Source organism: Phascolarctos cinereus, unplaced genomic scaffold, assembly GCF_003287225.1.
Source record: "Phascolarctos cinereus isolate Bilbo 61053 unplaced genomic scaffold, phaCin_HiC Scaffold_4;HRSCAF=312, whole genome shotgun sequence".
NCBI lineage: Eukaryota > Metazoa > Chordata > Mammalia > Diprotodontia > Phascolarctidae > Phascolarctos > Phascolarctos cinereus.
The window spans coordinates 494,887,091-494,900,538 of record NW_027555847.1 but is presented as its reverse complement, the minus strand read 5'-3'; positions in this window follow the sequence as shown (position 1 = coordinate 494,900,538).

The window sequence follows — 13,448 nt, the reverse complement described above, 5'->3', positions numbered from 1 at the left end:
ACACTATTTCAATTTCCTTTGCTGATTCATAATCCATATCACATCTTTATATTTGAATTCCAAAGCTCTGTTTTATTCACTCTTCTTTTTTACACTCTCTTACTTGATAACCAAATCAGTTCACATGAGCATAGTTATAATTTCTATGCAGAAGACTCCAAAATTTGTATAACCAAATCTATTTTTTTTTCCTATAATGAAAGATCGTTAAGGGTAGGGATTGTTTGATCTTTATTTTGTCTCACCAGGGCCTAGCACAATGACAAGAAAATAGTAGATACTTTATATAAGGTTATATATTGATTTACTATTATTATATTGTTGTCCTTATCTTCTTGTTTAATGCATCTCAGAAGTAATATGTGAGTGGATCACTTTGAAAAAAAATAGTATATGCTGATTACAATTATTGCCCACAAAGAACTTATAATCTTAGAGAACATATTTTATTTGAGTAATATCCTTTAAAGAATAAAGGCTGAAACATCTACAGACAAATAGATAAAGTAGGGTAATGTCATGGAGCAGTATAGTATTACAGCAGCAAGTTACTAACCCACTACTTTTGCCTAAATCATATATCTAGTTATGACATCTCTTGCTAACAAAACAAAACAAAAATAGTAAGAAAATCTATAAAACCTTTCAAGGCTTACCTACTCATGTGTAAGTTGCAAGGCTTTTTGCAATTTGTTGCCCAATCACCTTCCTAATCTTATCTCATATCAATAACTTTCATTCACATTGTTCCCCAAATATACTCCATGGTTTCCCACCTCTTTGACTATGATTACGCTCTTCCTTCTTCATTTATTGTCCTTCTATCAACTCTGACATTCTATTTTCAGTCCCTCACAGTTGATTACAAATGTGATCTCACTATGAAACCTTCACTTATCTCACTAGTCAAAAGTGATATATTCCTGCTCTGAATACCCACAGTACTTCATAGCTCTTTCATCATACTTCCATATTTTAGCTCATTTTCCCCACTAGACTATAAGTTCTATTACAGTAGGTAGGAATGGCGTCTTAATAAAATTTTGATCCCATTCAGTTCCTAGCAAAATGTAGGTGATCAATAGATATTTGTTGAACTGAGTTGAATTAAATGTGATGAATTCATCTTAATCATTAAACAGATTTGTTTAAAAATGGAATTATGCTATGTGGCGCTGTTATAATTTGGATATAAAAAATGAATAGAGTGATTGTTATAGAAACAACTCAAATACATTGTAAGTAAAAATTCTGCATTTTCAAAAAATAGGATGATTCAGCTAATGGGCTGCCATATCTTTTTGTTGCTATGACAACATAATTTATTTTTCAAAGTACCATACCTTGTCATTCTCTCAACACAGTAATAGGAAGACATCTTGTTGCAATACTGACTACTCTCTCTCTCTCTCTCTCTCTCTCTCTCTCTCTCTCTCTCTCTCTCTCTCTCTCTCTCTCTCTTCCTCCTCTACTCCTTCCCTCTCTAAAAGCACCTTATATTACATAAATGTAAATAAATATTCCCTCTAATTTGAATATATTAAGTACCAATTGGATTAAAATATATATGAGGGAAAAATATGCACAAATGAATTATAGTCGTTTCTACATGGTATAGTAGAATTAATAATATCAAGACCTGCATACTGATACTGAAATACTAATTCTGAAATTAAATCATTGTAAGATCATGGACAAGAAACAACTTCTTGGATCCTCAGAATCCCAAAATATCAAATGAGAATAGTAATATCTATGCCTGCCTCATAAAGTTATTTTTATATTCAAATGAGCTATTGGGTAGAAATGGTTTATAAAACCTAGAGAACTAGATTATTGCCAATTATTATTTTCATTATTTTTTTCAACATGAATATTTTATCTCTGCCACATTGATGCAAGTGATCATATACCTATAGCTTCCTTGATATGGATTTATTTCCTATTACATATAAAATATATAAAAAAAGAAACATTATGATTAACATAAGTCAAAAGTTTAAGACCCTTCTTAGGTGCATGGGAATAAAGAAATTCTCAATTTAAGGGATAGAGTGTTCATTTACTTCACCAGTATATATTTTGATATTTAAACTTGGTTTTTTTTGCCCCACTAACTCAGAGAAAACGTTTTATTTATTTTCATTAACTTCTAAATTTCTACAAAGGCTCTAAAAGGCTACATCTATAGGATAGTCAGTAAAAATATTAAAATGGGGAAGGAAAATTATTTATTAGTCATCATTTTGCCTGAAAGGAAAGTTTTATATATATATATGTGTGTGTGTGTGTGTGTGTGTGTGCATGTATATATATATATATATATATATATATGTATGTGTGTATGTATATATATATATATATATATATGTATGTGTGTATGTATATATATATATATGTTTGTATGTATATACATATGTATGTATGTATAAGTATATATGTATATATGTATATATGTATATATGTATATACGTATATGTATACATGTATATAATTCCAGTATTATTCAGAGATCCATGGCAGACTTACATTCAAGTACTTTCTGGGTTGCTGCCAATGTAACCCTGCCTGGAATGTCATTTAAACTCTCCGTGCCTCAAGTATTTCTTTATACGTTGCAAAGCAATTAGTGATCTGTATTGGCAGAGATAGATTCTCTCTCTCTCTTCTCTCTCTCTCTCTCTCTCTCTCTCTCTCTCTCTCTCTGTGTATGTGTGTGTTTGTGTGTGTGTGCCTCCTAGAACTGTTATTTTATTAGTATATGGAGCTACCCATGTGGAATTTTCAATCAATACAAGCCAGTACCTTCTCTTCAATATATATTCAATAAAACTTAAAGTACCAAGATGTCAGCATGGTAGGAGGTAATATTTCCAAGCTGTTCTGCACAAAACTTGGCACAGATGGGTAGCTAGGTGGTACAGTGGATACAGCACAGGCCCTGGATTCAGGAGGACCTGAGTTCAAATCTGGCCTCAGACTCATGAAACTTACTAGCTGTGTGACCCTGGGCAAGTCACTTAACCCCATTGCCTAGCCCAAAACAGACAAACAAACAAACAAACAAACAAAAACCTGGCACAGAACAGGGTCTTATTTGCAAAATCTCACCTAGTATGAAGAGGTATAACCAGTGCAGGAATCCCAGACAAAATGACAGCCCATGATTCTGCCACTGAATCAATGAATATAGAAGCAAGCTGATAGGGTCTGAGACTCAAATGAGCAACAAAAACATAATCCACAAGAAGAAGCTATTATAGTGGCAATGAACTTTAAGACAGAAACTCAGAAGAAGAAACACAAGCAAAGCCTTAAAGGAAAAAAAAACAAGCACCTTGGACAATAATTAAGTTATAATTCCTCGAAGATATAATGCTAGAATAAAAAAAAGTTAGAAATTGAGATTGTTGGAAGAAAAATGGAAAAGAAATGAAAGGTATGGAAGAAAGAATTAGAAAGCATGTTAACAACTTGGCACAAGAGGTACAAAAAATCACCCAACCAAAATAGTCCATGATAATTAGAATGAACAAAAAAAGAAACCCATCATTTCATGGGGCAACAACAAATACTGAAAGAAAGGCAAAAGAATGAAAATATAGGGAAACATATAAAGTAACTCATAGCATGAACAACTGACTTAGAAAAAAATGAAGAGAGAAAAATTATAAATCATTGTGCTACTGGAAAGCCAGGACCAAAAATAATATCTAAAAATCATATTTCAAGATATCTTAAAAGAAAGCTGTCTAGGTCTTTTAGTACCACTAGGGAAAGTGGAAATAGGGAAAATGAAAGATTCTGGACTCTTTCTGAAAGAATTCCCCAAATAAAATCTTCCAGGAACATAATAAACAAAATGCAAAGTTTCCAGGTCAAAGGGGAAAACAACATTGCAAGGAACTAAGACAGAAGCCAAAAATTTAAGTTCCAAGCAGCCATAATCATAGTCATACATGCTTAGGCAGCCATATCTATAATAGAATATAGAAATTTAAATATTCCAGAAAGAAGAGATTAGAGGCTTTCAGCCAAGAATACTTTACCTTTCCATACTGAGTATAGTGCTAAAGGGTAAAAATGGACCTTCAATGAAATATAAGACTCTGGCACATTCCTGATGAAAACACCTGAGCTATGTAGCCAATGTGAGGGACAAACATAGGATTGAAGAGAAACATAAAAGGTAAACCTAACTGAACAATGATAAAAAAAATTAACTGTTTACATTAAAATATGAGATGATAACAAGTGTTTTATCTGAACCCTGTCATTGCTAAGTGTTATAGAGGGAATCAAATTAGATAAGACAGGAGAGTAGTTTGGTTACCTCTTAATTATCCTGAAAAAATAATAGAATGTAAGAGGAATATACACTGGTGGGTAGGATGAAGGGGAAAAGAAAGCAATACTAGGGAGAATTATCTTACACAATTAGAATGCACAAAGAGATATCTATACTAACAAGCTGACACTTAAACTTCATTCTCATTTGAATTTCTCAAAAAAAGGAAAAATATACACATCCACACAAAGTTTGGTACGAAAATATATTTCACTCAATGAAGAAATATAAAGGAAAGGGGAGAAGAAGGGAGGGGGATTTAGAAGAAGGATAGAATAAATGAAGAAATTAATCTTTAACAAAATTCCTATTCATGTATGTATTTAAATATGTGTGTATACATGCATGTGCATGCATATATACATATGTATATAATGTGTATTTGAGGTGACAATGAATAGGAATCTGAGACTTCCTATACATTGGAAAATGAATGAACAAGTTATAGTATATGAATTATATAAATGTGATTGTACTGTATTTTGCTGAACTCTTATCAGCATAATGACCAACCATGATTACAGACATCTAATGGTTAAACATGTTACCCATTTAATAAAAGAGGGGTAAAGGATTCAAAACACAGAATGAGACTTTTTTTTGAAACAGCCAGTGTGGAACTATTTTTTGATTGATGTCTTTATCACTTACCTGTGTGATCTCAGGCAGATCAAATACTGCTCAAATAGTCACCCAGCCTCTGCTACAGCTTATTTTAAAAAAAGTAACTCTACATTACTAAAATAAGATGACATCAGTGTAGCCTAATTATCTCATAGCATTTAGATCTTGAAAGGACTTTACCAATCTTCTAGTCTGTCTTTCCTATCATATAGATATGGAAACTCAACAAATTGGAGATCAAATGATTTGCCTGTGATCACCTACATATTAAATATCTGAGTTGAAGTCTTATTCTCTTGGCTTTAGGTCCAGAGATTCTGCCACTAACCCTGTGCCAAAGTATTAATTACAGAAACTTCATTGTCATTTATAGGAGGATAAACCAGGATCTTCCCATTCTGACATAAAATTTTGTGACAGTTTCCTTCTTAAAAAAAGAAACCTATCCTTTTCAATGCTTTATATATATATATATATATTTTTTTTTTCTTCTGATTATCAGGAGAAAAACCACAATTCTGCATCAAAGGCTTGAGACACTTGTATTTATCTCGTGCTCATCTCCCTTCTAACAAAGAGAGGGGAAACAAGTCAGGAATGTCTATTGAGAGGAACAGCAGTAATGACAACAGTAGTAGCCATTAAAAAGCAAGTGGTTGGGCCCAAGAGACATCAGGGGAAGCTAGGTCTAGCCTTGAATCTTGGAAATAGCAAGTTCCCTAGCCAGTATTATTTTTTAATAGAAGTGGAAAAGAGACACATCAAAACTTAGGTATCCAAGGTCAAGAGAACTCCTACCCTTGTCTATTTAATATCAGAGTCAGTGTGTTGATGTAATTGTTGCAATTTACACAAAATTACAAAATCTCAGAATGGAAATTGACCACAAATGTCATTTACTTCATACTGTATGGAAGTTTCATAGATATCAGATATAATGGATGGATGTTATCTAGTTCATACTGCATAAAAATATAACTGATATAGCTATAACAGATGGCTATTGTCTAGTTCACAGTGTACGGAAGCTCAACAGATAGCCATCCAGCCATTGCTTGATGTGAAAGCTGTTGCCTCCTAAGACATCCTATTCCACTTTGGGATAATGCTCATTCTTTTTTTCTTTTTGTCTTTAAACTTTGTTAATAGATTTATTTTTTTTCTATTACATTTGAATTTATTTTAAGCTAAAATACAAACTACAAAAAGAAAAAAATGCAATGTACACAAAAGAACATAAGAAGGCATTCAATATAAAGAAATGCATTTCCAATTTAAGCAAACTTATTCATAAATACTACACATTACTTTCAAAGTTGTCCATCTTTTCTTTGTTTCCTTATGTATTTTCTCTTGTCCTCTGCTATGTACTTTTTTTTACTTCATTTTCCCCTTCTTCCTCCCGCCACCCCAGAAGGTTACAATCAATTACAGATATGCACACTTATGTGTATGTATGTATGTATATGCATATATCATATGTACATATATGCATGTGTGTATAATCCACACTTAATTGTTTACATATATGTATACATACATATATACACATACAATACACATAGATATCCATAAACTTACACATATGTGCACATATATATATATATGTAAGATCATATTATGCTTATTTCCACTTGTCATCTGTTTTTTTGTAGGTGGATAACATCTTCCACCTACATAATAAGTCCAGTTCTTTCCATTTTTTTTCTAAATCCATCTACTTCTTATATGTTACATCACAACAATATTCTGATCCAATAACTATCATTTTATAGCATTTCCTAAAAGCAACATATTGTTGAATTCAAATTTTTAATCTGCTATCAGTTTCCATTTTATAGGTACATTCATCCCATTCACATTGTAAACTGTAATTATTTGTTGTATATTCTCCTCCTTCCTATTTTCCTCACTATCTTCACCCTATGCCTATCCTTCCTCACACCTCTACTTTCCTTCTATGAGCTATTTTGCCCTCCTACTCCTTAACCTACCTTCTGTCCAAGAATCCCTCCCATTATCCTCTCCTTCCACCCTATCCCCTTACCTTCTCATTCCTTTCTGAATTTAGAAGATTTTATACCCTTTTCAATGTATATGTTGGTCCCTCTTTATCCCATTCCCATTAATCTACAAACCCTTTTAAAACCCTCCCTCATCCTACTCCTATCCTCCCCTTATCCTCTCCATCCTCCCTATCCAGGTAGTGATCATTCTCAAGAAATAATTCCTCTCACATTGACAAAATTTGCTTCTTGGTAACCTTCAACTATTTTTTCCTCCTGGTTCTGCTCTCTGAGTTCCAACATAACCATTCAAATCTTTCTATCTGATGATAAAGTCTCTTATATTCCTGAAGACAGGTATATTGACCATAAATGTTTTCCTCTGGGTAAACATTCCAAATTCCTTCAACTGATTCTCACATAGTAATATTTACCTCTCTAATTATATGCCTCTCCAGATTGTCAATTTCTTCACTGAAGTGTGCTGCCAAAATTTAGTACAATACTTTAAGTAAAAAAATGACAACATATTTTATGGTTATTAGTATTTTAAATTCTTCTTTTGAGAATAGTTTATTCATATCAATTGACCACATATCTTTGAATAATTAAACTTGATCTTATATGTTTTCTCATAATTTCTATTTATCTTGGATATCACATCCCTCTCAGAAATATTCAAAGCAAAAACTTCTTGGAAATTATTTTTTTCCACATTAAAGTTTTTTTTTTCTTCTCTTAGTCACATTAATTTTGTTCATGTAAAACCTCTCTAATATAATGTATTTGAAAATATTAAATTTACCTCTCTCCCTTGTTTACTTAAGAATTTACCCCTTGCCCATAGCTATTAAAATGTATGTAATATGATTTTATTCCCAATTATTTGTACACTGTTTTGAATTGTTAAGTGAAGGAAATGGTGAACTGTATCTTTGCCAAGAAAACCTCACGTGGAGTCATGAAAAGTTGAACCTAGCTAAAAATGACTGAACAACAAGAGATTGTTTTGTACACTTTAGTTTTCATGGTAGACTACATAAGATATTTATCTAAATCTTACTTCTCCAAAACTACTTTCTAGTTTTCTAGTAGATCTTGTCAAATAAGGTGTCCTTTTCTCTAGATAATTTATATTTCCAGGTTTATTAAACACTAGGTTAAGAAGTGGAATTTTTTTCTAATTCTTCCCTGTTTAGACTTTTATGAACTGATAAGCTGAAATAAGAAACAGGAAAATAATAAGCATAGTAACTAAAAATATGTAGAGGAAAAAAGTGTTCAAATAATCAAAACTGAATGCTTTGAAATTATTATGATCATGATCAAGCTGGACTCTAAAGACTACATATGATAATGAATCTCATCAACTTTTTTGCAGAGGTGGCTGACCATGGATTGTCATTCATTCATTTTTCAGTTGTGTCTGACTCTTCATGACCACAGGTTTTTTTTGTTTGTTTTGTTTTGTTTTTGGCAAAGATGCTAAAGTGGTTTCCCATTTCCTTCTCCAGTTCTTTATATATTAGGAAACCAAGTGACTTGCCCAGGATCAAACAGCTAGTAAGTACCTGAGGCCAGATTTGAACCAAGATGAGTCTTTCTGACTTCATGCCTAGCACTGTATCCCTTGTGCTATCTAGCTGCCATATGGTTATGGAACACTAAATATGAGGTGAATTTGTTTGTTTGTGTGTGTGTTGATCATTTTTGCTGAATTCTCTGCCCTTACACACAGACTTTCTTATTCTTTTCTATGCACAAAGACTATTTGGGACAGGAGGGATATATATTAAAAAAAAAAACTAACTAGGTGTCATTGTTCCCAGGATCCATGCATGCATTCATATATATGTAAGCATGTGTGTATATATTTGTATGTGTGTGTGTGTGTGTGTATTTATATGTCTAGATACATGCATGCACACATTCTGAAAAGACAAATTGTAAACTATTTACAACCATATGAAATATGTTGTCTTGGCTAAACCATATGTAGAGTATTGTGCTAAGTATTGACAATACACTTTAGTAAAGAAATTGACAGTCTGGAGAGGTAGATGATGACAGGAGTGAATAGCATATCATGTGAGTAGGTGTGTATGTATGTATATGCACACATATATGCATGTGTACATATATACATATATAAATGTAGGTATGTATATATGTGTGTGTATACAGATAAATATACACATAGATACACACATTTAGAAATCATTTTACATACGTAGGTTTTAAGATATCTTACTTCATATGTATGAAGAAATACATAAATCTACTTAACTATCTATCTATATTCATGTCTATCTGCATAGATATGAAGAGAAAACAGCAAATGTAAAAAAAATGTAAGTTTAGAATTTATGATTAACTTTCTAACAATTTTCTGTTACAAGATCATTATACTGTTCCTTTCAATGCATGGCAAAGCACTGATGCAGATGTCAGGGTTCCCTCAGGCCTCTAGATTTATGATTTCCTTTGTGATCTTAGACAATTTTAGTCTCTTTTTGTTTTCTTCTCACTTATATCTCTTGCTTTCAATTGGTTCATTTGTGAAATGACTCCACTGATATTGGAGATTTTTAAGGTGATTTCCAACCCCATGATACTGTACCATTTTACATTCCTGCCCTTCTGTCCTTAGTCCAGGTATAGACTCTTCCCACTTTACTCCTAGCCATTCTGTTTCTGATTTCATTCCTTCGTTGCCAATCATGATTTCTAGTATCTGTTGCTTTCTTTCCTTTCTAATTCAATTGTTCCTTCCATCATCAATTAGTAGGTCCATTTAACTTCACAAAAATAACTAACATATTTCAGTCCATCACTTGAGAATTTTCTTGGACGGCAAATCAGGTTAACTCAGCTGGTTCAGTTTTCTAGTGAATAAATGTTTTGAATCTTCTACTGTTGTTTCTTTCTGCTCATTTGAATTCAGTTGCATATTTTGAAAACACCTAATGGGTAAAGAATAACAGTATATTCCACTGGGAGGGCAAAGAAGGAATCTGGCTAGTGGCAGAATAGCTAAGAAAGTTAAAAAATGTCTGCAGTAAGATCACATTGTTTTAATTTACCTTTTTTTCCCTCTGACCTAATGCAGAAATCAATCTAAAAACAAAATATGGCTCAAGTCATTCTTCAAATTGCTATGCATTGAGTATCTGGGAGGTGAAGCATTAGTGGGTTAATTACTATAAATCAATTTAATCAATAAACTTAATAAATTAATTAATAAATTTAAGACCCACATTTTTTCCTATTTTTTCTCTTTATTTTTTCTTACTTTTTTTCTACTTTGTGCTGGATCAAATAATATGTATGTGCAGGTTCAAATAATATGTATGTAATAAAATTTATCATCGGTGAATAATTTGTGGTTACCTTGTTGTGCACATACTTTTACTCATATGAAGTATAAATGTTATTTCTCCTGAAGAACAATTTAGACATGAGTACACAGGGAATTCAAGGACTGCACATTGCTTTATTTTCTAAGTCTACTCTGTATGCAGTCTCATAGTTCAATATTACAGCATAAATATTACTATTAGAATAGTTAGAATACTCCCTAATATTGGTTTTGGAAACTTAACATGATTTTAAAATTAAGGTATAAAATTAAAAAAAACACTACAAGATATTTTATGAAGGGAAAAATATTATTATAAAAAACCTAGATTTTGCTGTATTTTTAAATCAAGTGAAAAAAAAATACTTTTTTTCTAGTAGTAGAAAGAAAAATACTACTTGGCAGAGCTTCATAAAACAACAAATGCAATTCAAAGATGAAAGTGCTATATTGGAAGAGCTAACTTTTCCGAATCAGGCATTTGATTTTAACTGCAATAGAGTGTCAAAGAAAAAAAAAACTTTCAAAAATTATCATAGCTGTTACAAATTGCTTCCAATTAAACTTTTGAATCTTCTTTATAAGTTCAGATCTGCATTTATTGAATACATTTTAATTGATCAGACGTATTCTTCTGTTTGCCTCCCCAGATTGCAAAATTAGGTTGCATTTCAAAAGATGCAAATTTGGACTTGACCTCAGGGAAAAACAAAAACACAAGGAAGAAAATCTCTTAATAAAGAGTGCTTTCACGGAATAGTCTGCCTTAGGAAGTAGAGAGTTCTCCCTAACTTGAGGTCTTTAAATAAAGTCTGAAGGATTTCTTGTAGAAGAAATCCTATCTCAGCTATGAGTTCCATTAGATATCTATGCAAGCCTCTAGAACTCTGTATTTGTCAGTATCTTTCCTTAATCATACACCAATTTAGGCATTCTTATTAAAATAATCTTTTAACCTTATGAATTTAAACTATTTATCCATGTATGGTTATAGAGTTGTAAATGACCCACTCCAACTCTGTCAAGTGAGGCTTCTTTTTTTTTTTTTTGAAATGTTAGAGGGCTCCAACTTAAGGGGAAATAAACTCATTAACTCAATAGTGGTATAGGAATGTTAAGGAATCCCTAATGTAGACAAAGATGTGATGTGTGTGCACGTGTGTGTGTGTGTGTGTGTGTGTGTGTGTGTGTGTGTGTGTAGGGAATGAGACACAGAGAGTTACAAGTATGATAGAAGAAAGAAGTTACAAGGAAAATGACGGGCTACATGGAAGTTGAAACAATCAGGCAAAAGTTGAGTGAATGTGCATATTTATTCTAGAGCTTCCAGGAAAAGGACATAAGCTTTGTAATTTAGCCATAAGGCTTTATTGAGATGAATCATTGGTCTAAATCTCTAAGTTCATCAGTGTGAGGAACTCATAGTAAGGAAACTGTCTCTGTAACGTATGATCAGAGAGTTGGCAGGCGGTGACTAAAGTCGAATAAGTAGTTTGTGTTAGAGGGAGGAATTGAACCCAAGCCTTCCAGATTCCCAGGCTAGTCTTCTACATAACATGCCATGATTCATCTCATTGAGATAAACTTGCACTACTTAGGTTTAATTTAATGATAGTCCTCCCCATACTTCAAAAATGTAAGTTCTTAGTAGGATATGAATGTTTTTGTAAAGTTTTTTTTTTCTGCTTAAGAGAAAAAGAAATATTTCCTTATCAAAAATTCTCTTATGTAGTTGGAATAAAAAAAAAACAAAAAAGAAAGAAAACACTGGTTACAGCATTCAGGTAATTTTATTTTGACAGATGGCTGCTTATCTTCTTTGGTAATTGATTTGTTTTTTTACTAGCTTGCTATGGTTTCCCTGTTTCTCCAAGAATCTTCACTGCTCACTTAGACTACATGCTTGATAACTTTTTCAACTTGCCTGAAGGGTACTTCTGTTGAGAAGAGACACTCTGAGGTAAAATCAATCATGCTAATGGTGAAATGAATTGGGCCACCTTGGTTGGTGTTACAGGTTATTTGGCATAAACATATGTGTTCCCATTAAGAGCCATTTTTTCTCCAAATACAATGAGTCACTTGTGTAAAAAAATTTTTTTATATTCTCAAACTAATTTCCCCAGTCTGCACTCTATGTGCCATGTGGCAAAACTATACAAATGTCACTTTGCAAATACAGGGATTATTTATGAAGAATTCCTTGCCACACTAATTTATGTCATGGTTTACTCAAAAGATAGCACAAAAATATCATATAAAACTAAGGGGGATGTTTTGATATAATCTACACGTAGTTCTTTATTATTTGGGGATTTCCTTTAACCATCCTATTGTGTTCACTGTTTTCATGAATAATTGAGTTTTACTCTATTTAACCTGTGATTATAATTCATGAAAGTAGCATGATCTAGTGGGGAAGGATCATGGAATCAAAGGTTTAGAATTGGAAAAGACCATAGAGGTTATCCTGCATAAAACACTCTTTTGCAGATGAGAGGAAACTGAAGCATGAAAAGGGATATATATTTGTGTAAATTTTCATACATAGTGCTAGCACAGCCAGCCTTTGAAGCCAGGCCTTCTGACAGCAAATCTGGTGCCTTTTTCATTATTCAATGTTATTTGGGCTTTGAATCAGGAAAACTAGGCTGAAATACCGCTTTTGTTGTTTACTATCTGTGTGACCCTGGACATATTTAAACTCTAGTGTTCATTGGGCAACTTCTTCTAGGATTTATCTCCCAAATTATATAGCAGTAAAAGATGAGAACTGCATAATATTACAGATAGAAGAGACCTTAATAATTATCTTGTTCCAGCATTACTCCTAATTAGCAATGCTTAGTTTCCCTGTTCCTTCAGGATTCACTAAAAGTCCCACATACACAGGAAGGATTTTCCTGGTCCTCCCAGCAGCTAATTCCTTCCCCTCACAAAGTGACTTCCATCTAAGTTGTATAAATCTTATATACACCAAAGTATTTAAATGTTATCTCCCCCATTATAATGTTAGCATCCTGAGGGCAGAGTTAAAGTTTTTGACTTCTTTGTCTTTCCAGTTTCTAGCACAGTGACCAGCTCTTATAAGTATTAAAAAAATGCTTGCTGA